We start from the raw sequence: 17601 nt of genomic DNA on the forward strand, positions 1-17601 counted from the left end.
GTATAAATAGATTGAAGTTATGAATAACTATATATTTAGTAATAAATATTATGGTAGGTAATTCATCTCTCTACTGAAATAGATTTTCATTTAATGGTTTTTTCATGCGAAATTCAATAAATGTTGGATTTAGACATTTTTGTCGTTAACATTATCTCTAGAAACTGTAGCGATTTTTGTTAAAAATATCTCTATTATTTTGTAATTAAAATTCGTCTTACAATAAACTCGTAGTTTTGCAATGCCGTTTACAGAAAGTTGATTAATGTTTTATATAAATAGCCGTTAGTATCTAATAAATGTTATATGTAGAAGAACACATTCTTTATTATTATTGAAGTATGTGAATTAAGTAGGTACACAATTATTAAATATATAGCAATATATATATTATTTTTTTATTCATATTAATAATGATAAAACATTCAAATATTAATATACTTATTATGATAATTTTCCTGAATGTATTTTTTTTCAATTATATTAAAATTAATTAGTTTATATGTTATGTATTTGTAAAACTGAGAATTATTATATCTAAAACTAGCCATTTATCTAATAATCTTATTAAATTATTGAGATAAAACTATTTGTATTAAGATAGTTGTGTTACTATTCTATTCATGTATATATATTTTTAATAAGAATATATAATATATATTATGAAAATAGTCAAGTAATTTATGTAATCCTTAATAAATTGTTATTAAATAATACTTTCTTAATATATTAAGATACTTACATTACAATGATTAAAAGATAGTTTTTACTGTAGTGATTTAATCACGGTATAGATTGAAGTCTTAGGATTCACGAAGAATTTTTACTTTCCTATAAGTAAACAGTGTGAAAGATTGAGTCTGCAAAATCCACTTAGATCTTCTTTCATCTTGGCATAAATCCAAAAAAACATTAAAAGCAAGCAGAAAACTCTTAGTCGCCTTTTTATTAAAACGTAATTTTATGAATAGATTAACTGAGAGTGTGTTTCAAGGAATTGTTTATTACGAACACTCATTGCTTTTGAATACTTACTTATAAGTTAGGTTGTAATTAAACGAAAAGGAATATTCAAATTAAGATGATTAAAAAACTCTCAAAGGAACATTAGAGATTTCTCATAAAAAATAAATTCAAAATATATAATGATTAAAATGTTTTCAAATTGCATCATAATACCCAGGTACCGATTTATAATATCAAGCTTAAATATCTTGATACAAAAAAACAATAATAAAATATATAAGCTACTAATTAATCTATAAATTTGATCAAACAACTAACTGAAACTATTTAAATAAACTTACGTATTATGAGTACTTATTGTGTATAAAAAAAATGCCCAAACATTTTACTAAGTAAAAGTGATTTAATATTTCTCAGTATTTCTACATCACTGATGAGTGTTTTAAACGAAAAATATATTAGATGTACTCACCTACTTAAATTTATTGGTTATTTTAAATAATTAATTTTAAGTGTTATATTATACATAAGTAATATAATAATATGTAGTAAGTAAAATATTTTTTCCATGCATTCTTCAATAGAAATATTGTACTTAGGATTTATGTGATTAAATATTTTTATGTTTTCGTGGAAATTAAATTATACTATGAAAAATTATTTTGCTGAGAAATAAATGAAGGGTAGTACTTGTTATTAAAATATTGCAAAAAATAATTTAGAATTTAAAATAATGATATTAAAAAATGACAATACATTTATCAAAAGCATGAAAGCAACTAACATAATATCATCTGGATCTGACATAATCAACGAAACCATTTCTGATGAATATTAATTATTTTTGTATTACGTATTTTTTAAATTTAATTTCTATAGTATTTTAGAGTAATAAAATAAATGGTAATCTTTTTTTATTCAAACCAAATAAAAGATGATTTTGTACTGATAATAATATTTTAAATATTCTCCAAAAAATTCTTGACAAACTTCTGAATTTGGTATCATTTAAAATTTTCAATTTCACGAGCGGATTTTGTTTCCATCCGGTCCGTTCTATTGCTCCATCTTTTGTTTTATAAATCTATGGTTTCTTAGTGGAAATCCAAAATGCGCATCGTTGCGTTTCTCTGCGACCTCTTTTCATTTGAGGGTCATGGGGGAGGCCCATCCCAAAATCCTCCCGATAAGCGATGGTTAACATCTGTTATGTTTTCTTTCTGATATTGAAAATAACACATACAGCAACCTTTAATATTATATTATTGAATATTCCTTTACATACTCACATAGAAAAATGGTTTAAGTATATGAAATATATTGAATATTATAATAAAGTTAGGTGTTATGTTTGGTATGTAATGTCGTAACGTATCGACATATGAAGTCGTAAGTCTCATGTTTGAATGCCAGATCCAGAGAATTCACATGTTTTTTTCAATTTGTGTTTGGACCCAAAACGTGGACGTAATACGTCGAGACAGTGGCTAACATTTCGTAAAAGTCTGTTGAAAAACCTTTTCGTGAAGCGGCCCAGATTCTACAACGCAGAGCATTGCGTTTATAACCATGCAAACATTTTACCAGTACGTACGCAGATCCCAAATTAAATTTTAACAAAAATCGTGCTTGCAAAGAATCCGTGGCAAAAATGAAAACAAACAAGCCAGATACATACATACATAATATGTGTATATCATATTTTTTCTCCCTTAGTGAAATACTGAAGTAAGTCAAAACTGCTATTTTGGCGGAGTATGATTTGAAGCGTTATATATTTCAAATATTTTTTATAAATATGCAGGTACAGGAAACGTTTGGATGTATCTACTAATTTTATCAACAGAGATTTATTTTATTATAAAAATATTATATATTTTTAACAGCATAACATTACTTTAAAAGATAAGAAAATTTTATTTTAATATTTTTGAGTTAAAGCAGGATTTTACCAGGATATTTTCAATTTTTTTTTAGTTAACTTTTGGTGTCGTAATTAAACGGAAATACAAATTTACTATCGATTGAATATTGTTCGGAAAATTATAATATACTTTATGAAATGCTTTTCACTTTATATGAGTTTGAGATACAAAAGAATTTTATTAAAATAGAAAAAAAACGAATCCGGCAACAACGGCAAATCTAAAGCGATCATTTACTGCAACTTACAATAGAATTTTACTGACCAAATTATCAGTTATCTGTCAAATCCAATGGTAGTATATTAAATTATATAGAATAGTTCGTACCTACATACTGGTAGAAATGTTTTTTTAAATTACGGAAATCGTTTTGGATTTGATAGCGGCTGTCAAATTGGTTATCTAATAAATTCAAAATAAAAATGGATCCCACACTTTCATTGTTATAATATGGAGTATAATTATATGAATAAACAAACTAATTAATACAGTGATATTGCTAGACTGTCACACCAGGTATTGTTGGTTAAGTTGTGTGTGCTTCATGAAGTAGGCAGTGTTTTTATTTCATATATAATAGGTATATAACTTATCGCTGTATAATTATTTATACATTATTGAATAACAAGTAATTTTTGTACGTAATAATGCATAGATGTTAAAAGTGCTACTAATATATTAAATACTTGTATATGCCACTTTTTGAACACGGGTTTTGTGTTGACAACTAAAGAAGAATCGATAAGGGTGCTTTCAACATTTATCTTCGCAGCTAATGGAAAGTAATGCTTCCAAATTTTCTTTCCCAGTATATTGCGTTAGTTTCAATATTGAGGATTTTGTTTTCTTTTGGGAACATTTTGTTTTAAACAAGAATCTGTAAAACACCCACACCAATTTATAATCATTCGCTATTGAAGTGAACCCTTTGTTAGCAACCCATTTTTCAAAAAACAAGTACACAGATAAAAAAGAGATTATTTACACAAAATGAGTTTCCTTAAAGAATACGTTTTTCTTATCCCGGATGCCGAATAAAGGAATACTTAGAATACTTACTAAGGCACGCGCTGCCTATTATATTGTTCCAGGAAATAATTTATTTTATTAATTCAATAATTTATTATTTGTAAACATAATAAGAATAATCATACGAAAATAAATTTATCTCTAATATTTTTTTCTGATATAATATGTTGATATTCAATTCCAGTGTTCAATTCAAGGTAAATCTCCAAAGATTTATTAATAAATATATATAATTTGTTCTATTATAATAATAAACATTATATATATATATAAATACTTACTTAAAAAAGAAAACATAAAAACATTTTTTTTAATAAAACAATTACGAAACTTACTTTCTTAACGTATGGATAAGTTTATAGCTAAGTATAATAAGTACATTGAACTAGAGATGATATTCCAAATACTCTTAAAGCCATGAAAGAAAAACAAATGAAGAGTGTTTACTGATTGATCGAGTTGGCGTGTGGGATACTCAATGCTCACGTAGAAGTTAGTTAGTGTACGTTTTGCTTTCGTTTCCACTAAACGCAAAAGATAAGGTAAGTATAGTTAATATAAAGCTTGTCAATGTTTATCCCAAATAAAATTTTCTTACCCGAAATGAGTATTCGATCAATTAATTTATTAGAAATAACGTCAGAATCATCAGTTATATTATTCAGTATAAACAAATTATAAATAATACGATTATGAATAAAACTATCAAAAAGCTAGATTTTACGTATATATTTGCTAAAACTCTAACTGAAATTTTAATATAAGAAATAATCGGATTGTTTTCCAATTAATCTTTTTGAATTATTTTGACAAAACTGTCGGTGGGTTACCTTCCGCGTAATACAGACTGTAAGTGTATTATATATAACGCAACGTAATTGTTATTTAATTGTACAATACAAGATATTATGGATATATAATATATTATGGATATATAATATATTATAGATATATAATATATTAGGTTGTATGTACAATGATAATATTATTTTTATTTATATTATGTAGAATGAGCTAGGTAGGTAGTACTTATTTTAGAATATCTAAAAACACGAGAGTAGAACCGCATCTCGTATTTTTTATTCATCTACATAAGTAGGTATGGCGAAAACCTAAATCAATCAAAATTTACGACCGCTGTGTTTTCGGTGAGTTACTGTTTCATCTTTATGGTAAAACTTTGCTCTGAATACTTTGGCAGATAAATTGTACTTTTTCCCTTGAAAGTTATTACCATTATACTGATACCATATTTATTACGCAAATTGTCTTGTTTTGGAAAGTACAAGTTTAGGCAGAGAGGTTTTCTTTGTTTTTCGTAATCATTTCCATAAATATAATACAAACGATACTTTTATTCCTTGCTGAATTTCATTTAAAAGTATTTTTTTGCCCAAATCAATAACTTCAGATTAGTACCTAAGCTCTTCCCAACTCACATACATGAGTGTTATAGCTAAACAATATATTTTATAACATAGTATGATGCAAAATATAAGATAAGTATATACAATTGGAGAAGAATTCAAAAAATTCAGTTGTTGACTGTTAATTCCCAGTTATATAAGTTATTTATTGTGAAATCTTATAAGACATAAAGAGGGAAATATTTTAAAAAGAATACGGGAAATTAATTGATTTACAGATGTTAGATAGGTACGTGTAGATTTCTATTACAATAAAGTAAAACCATAATAATATGTTTGTATAATTTACTGTAGAGTTTTATTTCCATGATAACTCTCAACCTATTCGATTATTCTATAACAGACGAGTGATAAAGGTAAAGAGTATAAAGCTATTCGAATTCCCACTTCAAGACTGATATTGTATTGACAATATATATATATATTTTTAAATAACTGCTTATTAGTTGATGGCGAATACTTTATTTCTCTCTCTAAACTCTTCGTCTTGAAACAATTAATTAATAACGTTGTTGTGGAGTTTTACAAGTTAATTGTATGTATTACATTTCACCGTAGCACAATTCACATTAGCATCTACCAAAATTTTATTTAAATAAATATACTAGATGATTGTATTTCCAATAATTATTTTCTTCTATCTTTTTCTTGTATTCCGAACGTTTCATTATGTATGTGTTTTATTTAGAAATGCATTTGATCTTAATTTTATACCGCCATCTATTTCTTATACAACAATTACTATAAACTGTGAAAGAGAGCATAGAAAAGTTGACTAAATTCTAAACTCCCCATTGATATCTCCGCCCATATGGCGACTATAATCTACAAAATCTTTCTGAATTATAGAAAAAAGACCTGGTTAAAAGGAATGAACAGCCTGGGAGAAGATTGTTGCAGTGAATGGCAATAATCCGATGTAAGAGCCCAACTCCCCTGTAAATATATTCTACGTGTAATCCATATACGCTATGTACATATTGAATGTGCTAATAACATGCATAAGTAAGGATTAAATCTCTTTTATGTGAGTGCCTATAGATTTAAACTGCTGAGCATGTTATTGAAACTTATGCTACCCCGTAGGATTCTGTAATTCACCGATGCGATGAATGTGTGCTGACACGGAGTTTTTACCGGTGCCTCTGTAGTGCAGTTGATAACAATATGATATTATGTGAATGTGGTTGTACTTTTGTTAATATATTTATCTTGATGCGGTTGCCGACCCCCTATTGCCATACGAGTGAATGAATTCAAAATATTTAGAGTAACCTAATTATTGAAGTGAAGAAAAGCGTAATTTGTTTATCTTAAATTATCGTAGTTTCTCAAATTAGATGTATCTTTGACAACTTCTTCCATCTTAAAATAATTACATGTGTCTTGGGTTAAAAAACATTTTGAACCCTCTGCTTCAAAAACGTGGGCGGAACTCGGCCATCAGTTGGCCGACAGAATACATAATACTGAGTTCTAGTCGCGTGAGTTTCTGATACACTGAATAAGCATAATAATCCTTCGCTGTTTTAGGTACCTACCTACAGTTGATGGTACTAGAGAAAATATTTTATATACTGAGAGACACTTATAATTTTCGTGCCATATCCGTTGTCGGATGTCGGCGATGAATTTGGCCATTTTCTCCTTGTCCATCTCTGCTTTACATATGGATAGAGTGTTGAGCTCAAACTCGACTCTGGGGCTCTTGATCTAAGACATTTTTCTACTAGGGTATTCACTTACCGCAGATCTTCTTTCAATCATGCCGCATGATGTGGTCAAAGTGTGCTATGTATCTTTGATTACTTCTTTGGTTTTTTTTCATCCTCAATTGTAATGGATATATATTTTTTAAATCTTGATTTTTACTTAATTCTATTATCATTGTTATGAATATAAAAGTTATTCTATGCATGTATGGATAATATAAGTAATTGGGTTGTTAGAATAATAAATGAATTACACCAATGGACGATGTTTTAGGCTGTGTATTTATTTCTAAATCAAGAAAAAAGTCCAAATAATAATTTATAAACAGATGAAATTGTAGTAGGTACCTAATGTTAATTTAAGTAGACGCGAAAGGATTATCAGCTAAAGAATGAGCTATCACATGAAATATGAACGCAACCGACACATGGAATTTTTATTTATATGTGTACGTGTCCGAACTGCAAAAGACTTATGGATCACGGATTGAACTTTCTGCCACGCGAGGATTCATAAGTTATGGCAGACATTTACTGGACAACTAAAGGTGACCAACGTCTGGCGTTATTTTTAAACTTGCTTTTAGTTTTCCCTGGCAACAGACACGCACATTTTTTTTTATAAAAAAAGAAAGAATAGATATGTTATATTTTTTGGTATTGATATAGCAAAATAGTTTATATTGTATGTTTGTGATATTTTAAAATGTATAGATTTTATTTATTTTTTTAAGTTATTGTGTTATTAATGAGAGAGAGGGGTTGATGATGAGAATTATGTACCCTATAATCATCATTTTTTAAATGATCAACCATTCTTCAACCAAATTTAGGTTTATTGGACTCGTCTTCACCCAGCTGGGAGATATATACCTATATATTATTATAATTTGTAGCTTACAAATAATTTTGATTCACAAAATAGTCTATCTTTAGCATTTAAGTTATTACAATAAAACCTTTATTACACTTATAACCAGTGGCGGCTCGTGGATAAGATAACTGGGTGTGCAGCGGTTGATTAAAAATAAAAACATGTTCATTTGCATTATATTTTACTATTAACATCAAAACTAAATATAAATTATTAATTATTAATTATATCAATAATTAAAATAAAGAGCTTTGCATAAATTGCTTGCAGAAATAAATTTTAACAATGTTAATAAATCATTAAACCTACATTCCTTTCCTTGCTGTCGCGCGCGTCCTCACGTGCTAACGCAGAAACGGCGAAATATTGTCGGACCGGCAGTACCAATCAAGCTTCCAACTGCGAGCCCCGCTCCCCGCGCCCCTTTTTCACGCACTCGAGCATATTCTATTGAAAACAATACTGCATAAAGTCATAAAGATGGTCACTTCCTGATATTAGTACCGCGATGTAATATTTAATAATTATTGGATGTATCGGTGCGCGAGCGATCTTAATACACACTTAAATAGTATTGATATTTTCATAAATATAATATGTATGGTACATAAATATAATATATGTATATTATAATATTACATTTTCTCGATTTGCTTGAGGGTGCTGCAGTTCTGCAGTGCATATAGACGAGCCGCCACTTCTTATAACCACAAAACCTTTCACAAATAATCGGCCCACGTGCTCGTCGTAGGTCAAAATTGAGTGTTTATTGTATTTTTAAACCATGATCCTGGACACTCCTTAAACGTTGTAGATAATCTATTTATATAATTTTGAAGCCTTATTATCCTTTATAGTTATTTTAAACATTTGATGACTGCATAAAGTATTTTTGTTACATAAAATAGTATTCTTTTAAACCTATCGCTCTAATGTTTTAGAATATAGTCATATTTCGGTACATAACTGTGCAGTGGTGTTAAGATTTTTTACATTTATTAATTTTTAAACGCATTTATAAAACCATTAGTATAATTTATTACGAGATAATTTTTGTAAAATATTCACTATAAAAAATTATATTGATAATCTCTGTGATCCCAAATTTGACAAGAATTAGGCATTTTATTATTCAAAAAATCGACAAGATTAACACATTTGAAGATAATTCTAAAGATATTTATTATAAGCTATGTTATTGACCATTCAAGTGTGATAAAGATCTTATGAATAATGATTGCTTTATAATAATTATTGACCTAAGAATAAGGTAGTGTTTTTTTGAAATACGCCATTTCTTTTGTCATTCCCTAGTGGTTAAGCTACAACATACCGCCGTAGCCATAAATTGACAAACTATAATTAAAGTAGGGAGTAAAATGATATTGACGCGCGTGTTTGAACATGTACCGTTTAAAAAAAAATAAAAAAAAATTCGGTTAGGTACATGTTCAAACACGCGCGTTAACATAATTTTACTCCCTACTTTAATTATAGTTTGTCAATTTATGGCTACGGCCGTATGTTGTAGCTTAACTACTGGGGAATGCCAAAAGAAATGGCGTATTTCAAAAAAACACTACCTTATTCTTAGGTCAATAATTATTATACAGCAATCATTATTCATAAGATGTTTATCACACTTGAATAGTCAAAAACATAGCTTATAATGAGTATCTTTAGAATTACCGTCAAATGTGTTAATCTTGCCGATTTTTTGAATAATAAAATGCCTAATTCTTGTAAAATTTGGGATCACAGAGATTATCAATATAATTTTTTATCGTGAATATTTTACAAAAATTATCTCGTAATAAATTATACTAATGGTTTTATAAATGCGTCTAAAAATTAATAAATGTAAAAAATCTTAACACCACTGCACAGTTATGTACCGAAATATGACTATATTCCAAAACATTAGAGCGAGAGGTTTAAAAGAATACTATTTTATGTAACAAAAATACTTTATGCAGTCATCAAATGTTTAAAATAACTATAAAGGATAATAAGGCTTCAAAATTATATAAATAGATTATCTACAACGTTTAAGGAGTGTCCAGGATCATGGTTTGAAAATACAATAAAAACTCAATTTTGACCTTTGACGAGCATGTCCCTTCTTAAGATTTTTTTTCATTTTGCTGCCCTTAAATCACAAGTGCTAACTTGAAGAACTTATAACACTTGGATAATATCAAAAAAATATCACAACAGAATATTTTATAGTTAAATAAAAGTGATAAGTAATACAGAGTTATCGAAAAAATATTATTTTCTGTACATGTGTGATAGGCATTTACAGATTGGTAGTAAATATGAGAAACTTTTGAAAAAATGCATCCCAACTAGGAAAAAAGAAAACTTTTCAAAGAGGCTTTTACTTGAGAATTCGCCAACTTTGCGTCATTTCTAGATGTTTTGGGATACTTTTCCATTTCGTAGCAGTCAGCACTTTAAGAAAAGTTTGCCATCTAGCCAAACTACTTTATAATAATTTCAACTTTTCCCGTCAAAATGATTCACAATAATTTATTAATTTATACGTGATAAGGAGGTAAACTTTTTTTTCAATATTTTATATTAACTGCCACCGTATAAATATCCAGAAAATCCCCCCAGAATCTATTTGAGATTATGAATTATTTTATAAGTATGTATGTATGTGTCTAACATTTGTGAAAGTTTTGAACCGGGTTAATTTAATTGCAAAAGAAAGTGTAGGTTTTGTCTTATGTAATCTTATGCATCTAAAATATCGATGGTAGAGGTCAAAAAATACATTTTTTTAGAATGCCTAGACAGAATAATATATTTTATTTCAGAAGATTTTTTAACGTGTAAAACTTGTTTGATGTGAACATGTCAAATTCAAAGATTAATTGAATAAATTCAGAGAGAAACTAAAAAGGACGAGCAAGTTCGGTCTAATAATGAATTGAAAATTTCGTTTAACTTGTCAGAAATGTTATCTGATAAGACTGAAACCTAAACCATTAAAACTCTAGTGAAAAACAAGTGGAATTTTAAATGACGTTGTCTGTCCTTTTGTTTCATACAAAAATTTCAAAAGCTGATTGCGTTAATGCTTTCAGAGTAAAATCAGCGATTTTAGAAGAAAAGATTTTATATAAAGTTCTTGGTTGTCTACTTAATATTCAAAGTCTTATTAAAAAGGTCCACAGCATTAATAAAAGACCTCGAATTGATAACGTGTTTTATATTTTCAGGTAGAAAAGGTGTTCACTTTAAGGGGGAAGGTGTTCCATGTCAGCTATTTTATGGTATTTTAGGAGGTTAAGTCTGAATCTTACGAAAGATTTATAGAAAAACTATTTATATAATTATGAAGCTTATTCATCGGCAAATATTTATGTTAAACATTTGATAACTGCATAAAGTATTTTTATGACGTAAAATAATATTCTTTGGAACCTTGAAATGTAATAATGGAGAACGAAGCCATATTTTTGTGACATTAATGGACTGTGTTGATAACCGTTTTTTCCACTAAATATTATGTCAAACCGTTTATTATAGATAGTTTTAATGTTATCAAACATAATGCAGTAAAATATATTCAGTATAATTATAATATTTGCAGTTTCTGTTGGCTCTAAATCTAACGGAATCGATTGGATATTTTGTTATTAAAATATGCGATAATTATATACATTCCAAATAATCTAAAGCTACGTATCAGAAGGGTTATCATTAATCATTGAAGAAATGATGAAATATCTTGTAAATTATAAATTTATAATACTAAATAAATACCTTTTAAAAACAACCATTTCACGAAATATTTGACCAACTTGAAGGTATGTTAGATCCGCCAGCAATTTGGCGAAAGATGTATGGAATTTGTAGCTGGTATTATTTTCAGTTTATATGACCAAAAAAATACGACAACCTACGAGTATTGTACAAAAATATGTTTATAAAAGTGAATGCTACAAATTGAGCACAAAAATAGGTAAAACAAACATAAATTCGAACAAATTAATCAAAAGGAAAACATATTTTGACATTTGAGGACAAAACAAAAAAACATCTGAAGAAATTTGTACTTTCGTAAATTCTACGTAATGTCATACTAAATCATACATCGTAATTTTTAACACTGTTGCAACCATTTGTGCCTAATATTGCAACATAGCAATTAGTTTTCTGTCCCTTTCTATAACTATCTCCCTCTATATTCAAAATAATTATTATGATGAAGTATGTATTTTTTTAAATGTGATAGATTTTATTTCAGTGAAATATAGCGGATCGTCCAGTATTGCCATATCTACTAAAATATTATTGGATTGATATTTTAGTAAATAAGAGAATGAAGTTTTTCACCAGTACTATTAGTTTTACTATTTTTTATTTAATAAATAATACACATGAGGTTTTACGAATTTCACATTTGTTATTAAACATACTTACATAATTTAGAACACCCCAAACACATCGCGAAGTAAAAATATCTATATTTTTTACTTAGCCAAAATTATGAATCAACCTGGGTTAGGTACCTACTGATATTTATATTACAGAAAATTTAACTTTTACTAAATTATGAATTTGCGAGATTATAATAATACAGATGATTTTAAAGAATACTTTCATCAAATAACATAATAATGGATGCCTGTACTTACATAATATTTTCCAATGTAATTTTTTTTTTTTAAAATAACTTTAATTTCGAAACTTTAGCCTGGCAATACTATGAACGTCATTTATTTCAGCGGGAATGCGAAATTTTCATCCTCGGTTTTTGACATAGGTACCTAACAATATTATCACAATTATTTATATCGATTGTACTTACAAAAAATGCCACGAACTCACTATCCGATGGCTGGAAGTTACAAAAAAAGACGTAGGAGAAAAGATGGAAATACTAATACATTAAAAACACAAAGGTTTGAAATTATTATTTTATAATTTGACATAATCATACATAGTTGAAAAAACCACATTTCACAGAAAATTTTGGTTCACAATATTTTTTTATCTTGCAAAAGGAAGTTTTGCGTATTACTTATTAATACACACAATTAAGTATAATGATCATTTGTACTTATATTTTTTTTATATTATGTTTGTGCCATGTCTTATTCGACATTAGTGTGTCTGTGACAAAAATTATAATCTGGTACAATAATTAATACCAGCTATACATTTTGTTTTCTGTTAACTATCTAACTATCTACTAAACTAATATTTTTGAATGTATTATAGTATTGATATATTGCCGAAGACTATGCCTGAGCATGGAAATCCTCAAAGCATACTACCTGAACCAGAATTTCATCCCACATTTGAACACGAACACGAAGAATTTATTATAGAAAATAAAATTGAAGATTCAAGCCCTAAATTCCGTGTAGAAGGCCGTAGAATTATAGACTTTTCATATTTTTTCCAACAACTTCAATTAATTAGCCACCATGATTCTCCATTTAATTGTAATTTACCACATTTAGAAATTTTTGGGGAAAATCGGGAAAACTTTAGTAGTACATTTTTTATCCAATGTAAACTTTGTGGTAAAAAATTAAAATTATATACCACTGAAATGAACGAAAACAAAATGAATCTCTGTGACGCATTTGTATCCAGTATAATCAGTATCGGCAGTGGATTTTCAAATCTGGAAGAAATGTGTTCTGCAATTGATGTACCATCGATTACAGCAAGAACATACAGAAAGAGTCAACAGAAGGTGTACGAGTGGTTTGAAGAAACCAAAAATAAGAGTATGGAAAACGCTGCGAAAGAAGAGCGACAACTTGCAATCGAAAATGGTGACGTCGATTCTTCTGGTATTCCCATGATATCAGTTGTTGCAGACGGCTGTTGGTCAAAACGTTCATACAGATGCAATTATTCCGCAGCATCTGGTGCTGCCACGATCATTGGTCAAAGAACCGAGAAGATTTTGTACATGTCAGTGAAAAATAAATATTGCGATTTGTGCGCTAAAGCTAAAAATAAAAATATCCCTGCTCAACAACATAAATGCTTCTTAAATTACACCGGTCCGTCAGCTGGAATGGAATCTACAGCAATATTAGAAGGCTTTAAAGAATCTATTAATACACATGGATTGATTTATTCAAAATTGATTGCTGATGGAGATTCCAGCACATACAAAAAAATTCTTGATTGTCACCCTTATCCGAATGTAACTGTCGAGAAAGTTGAATGTAAAAACCATTTAATTAGAAATTATTGTGGCAAAATAGATTTTGGATTGAAAAGATTGAAAAAAAGATATATCACTTTTATATGAATTGTCTACTGCCAGAAATAGTAGATCCCAGAACCAGTAGATCTATGAATATTAGAGAACCAGAAAGGCTAAATTTCTAAATTTTATTATACTTAATATATTTTCAACAAGTCTTTATTACATCACTATTTTATAGTTCATCAAGATATATCTAATTTACTAATATAGTTTACTGTTGCGAGACACCCAGAACAAGTGTAATTTTATGAAATTCAAAATAATATGTATACTTACATCTAAATAATGATACCTACAGATCTTGCTGGCGATTCCACTGTGCCATATTTTGTATAAGCATTCGTCTCTGCAGCCGTGGAGTTTGGTCCCGTGTAAAAAGTACATTTTGTTCTCAAGGTCAAAAACCAAATTGGTTGTGCCAATGGCTTATAACCATTCCTCATAAATGATTATAACTGATATCACCTCATAACTGATCAGTGCCACGCACGAGTTAACTCGCGGGATCTTTTAAACGTCATAACTTCTGAATGAACTGTTTGTGTATATTTTCTTAACAATATTTATCATTTTAGTGTGAAAAAATTCACGTTAAACATGTTGATTTGGTAAATTTTCACAAATATTTATCATTCTATTCTTATTTCATGTTTTTTAAGGGATTCATTTTATTCAAAAAATAGCTGACCTACAAGTACCCACCTAGTAAAAATTGGATTTGGATTGGATAGAATTTCCTAGTAGAAATTCCAACTGAACAACATGACGCTTTCTATATTATTTACTGTTAGTTTTTAAATTGTATTGTATTGTATTTGAAATAAATAATGTATCAATTATACACATAGAAATCAATAGATATATAAAATAGATATCACAGTTTAAAAATCAGAAAGATCAATGCATATTACCATTGTTTATGTTACAATATAAAACAACATTTATCATTGAACGTAGGTACCAAGAAAAATAGACTTCATTAAAATGTGTCAATATAGTATATACCCGATATAATTATATAAATTATTATATTGTTAATTACTCTGTGGGGTCCATATATACTGCTTCAATAGTAATTTAATTTTGTACTTGATTTACTTATTATATGTACAAATGTAATATACTTACCTACTTATTAGGATATATCTTGGTGAATTTTAAAATAAGAGGAAATTAAATGGAGCTTATCGTGTCTAAGTAGATGTCAGCCGTTGTTAAGTCTTATATAAATATTTATACATTATTAAATTGTTTTTCTGTTTTTTATTGATGTAAAGACATGGCATGTATTCAAAGTAATAACAAATTAGCTGTGTACTATTTATTTAACTTATATTAAAACCCCAAGATTGATTTCGTCTTACGACATATTTTATTCTTCTAAGTTTTACTATGACATTGTAATATGAACCATGGATATAGTATAGTACTTAAAAAAATCAAAACTGGTAATATATTATTTCAATATTTAATTGACAATTTTCATTTGAAGTCAGCATTTAATTACTGGTATAACACATAATTATTAACTGATATCTACAACTTCAGATGGACAAATTAATTGATATATCATATTATCAGTTTTCATTTCCTTTCAACAATGTATTCATTCTAGCAGCTATTTTAAATATCTTACTAGTTTTTATGTCATGGCACCTTACAAAGGCTCCGAGCAACCGTATACTGAGCTTCGAGAACAGATGTTTACGACGGATACTGGGTGTGCGGTAATTTTAGAAGTAACGGGAGATAAAAGAACGCACCAAATAGCCTCGCATCACGTTGAGAGTGAATACGCAACTTTGTACCTGGCCCGGCCACGTGCTGCGAGTGCCTGAAGAGAATCCCAATCTGGTTTGCCTGTTCTTCAAGCCAACCGGATTCCGGCGTCCTGGATGGCCGCTAAATACTATCTATATAGCATATCTGGCGGAGTTACGGGCTGCTAGTATGACCTGGAACGATGCAAAAAAACTAGAGTGACAGAGATTCTTGGAGGCGCCGCATTGTATCCATATGCTGCAACTAAGATGCAGATATAGCCGAAGAGAAGAATTAATATACAGCATCTAGAAAACTTAAAGTCTTTGAAATGGTGTTAGAAAGACAATGTTTCTAATATCAAAGTGATATTGAGGATGAAAAAGAAAAGACTTGGAGAGTAAGCTCTACCAAATGACATACCTGATATGATACAAGTAACTGATATGCAAAATTATATTATATTTTATAATATTATGAATCAATTTAGCAACTTTTATATCATTATCGATAATAAATTTAGTGCAAAAATGTAATTATAAAATTGTTTTATTTTTTAAATATGTATGCGAGATAGATATAGCTATAGGTTACAAACATTAGTCACTTTATATTTACCTTTTGTAATTGTACTATTAAATCTATAAAATGGGTTTATATGCTTGATGGTCTACGTCATAAATAATATTATATGAATCACGCCATGTTCGAATCCTACGCCGAAAGTCGGATTTATTTCATTATTAATTAAAAGATTTATTTCATTCCATCTTATTCATATGAAACCGTCGACAAGCAAAGATCTCGGTAGACATTTTCTCCATCTGCAAAAAACATAACATATGAACTGTTAATAGTGTGATTTTTAATCTTTTATAGTGTGCGACTGTTTGAAGAATGGTAATTAAAACGGATTAGTGATAATACAAAGCATCAAAAAAGATTGATTAACTAAAATAAAGTAATCAGGTAGGTAACATGTTTAATAACAACTAGAACGCCTTAGATTATATCAAACAAATAAATATGAAATCACAGGCATTCTCGCAATAACCTCTAAACTAACCACGCAACTAACCTCAAAAAAAGTAGTCGGAATTATGAAACATTGAAAGTATGTGTAGACTAAGAAAACAATAAATTAACACTTGAATAATATATGCAAAACACACAGAATACTACTACAGTAATAAATAACATAATATTGTACTTACAGATAGTGTTTCTTATTCCTGATATAAAACACAATTCCTTCGTTAGGTATCTTGCAATTTGCTATCAACATAATCTGACAGCAGAGAGTTTTTTCTATTAGTCTATGGCCAAAAATACGGATTTACTTGGCCGGCTAAAAAAAAGATTTTAATATAGCAAGAACATTTTGAATATGCGACAAATAAATAAAAGTATATATAATATAGTTGTTAAAAAAATCTGTGTACATTATAAAATATATTTAATATTATAAATACATATATTTTTTAAATTCATGTTATAATTTGTAAACGACGAAGCACGTCAGCTAATACGCATAGTAAATGTTTAAACTTTGGTAATCAAATTCGAATGTGACAGAAAGAGAAAGAAAAACTTTTTAATCATATTAGCATGCGTAAAAGAGATGTAACATAATATCACTTTCACTTTAAAAATCATA

General features: G+C 28.4%; 1 long non-coding RNA gene across 1 annotated transcript; it reads right to left on the reverse strand.

Moving 5' to 3' along the window:
* Positions 1-15841: 15841 nt before the first annotated feature.
* Positions 15842-17246, reverse strand: LOC147072106 (uncharacterized). The gene is made up of 3 exons (XR_015070706.1): positions 17159-17246; positions 16563-16768; positions 15842-16138 (listed from the first exon to the last, which is right to left on the reverse strand). It is a non-coding gene; the product is annotated as an uncharacterized LOC147072106 (long non-coding RNA).
* Between the last annotated feature and the right edge of the window lie 355 nt (positions 17247-17601).

Source organism: Rhyacophila brunnea, unplaced genomic scaffold, assembly GCF_057557595.1.
Source record: "Rhyacophila brunnea isolate RB1 unplaced genomic scaffold, BYU_Rbru_1.0 scaffold_2, whole genome shotgun sequence".
Classification (NCBI taxonomy): Eukaryota; Metazoa; Arthropoda; class Insecta; order Trichoptera; family Rhyacophilidae; genus Rhyacophila; species Rhyacophila brunnea.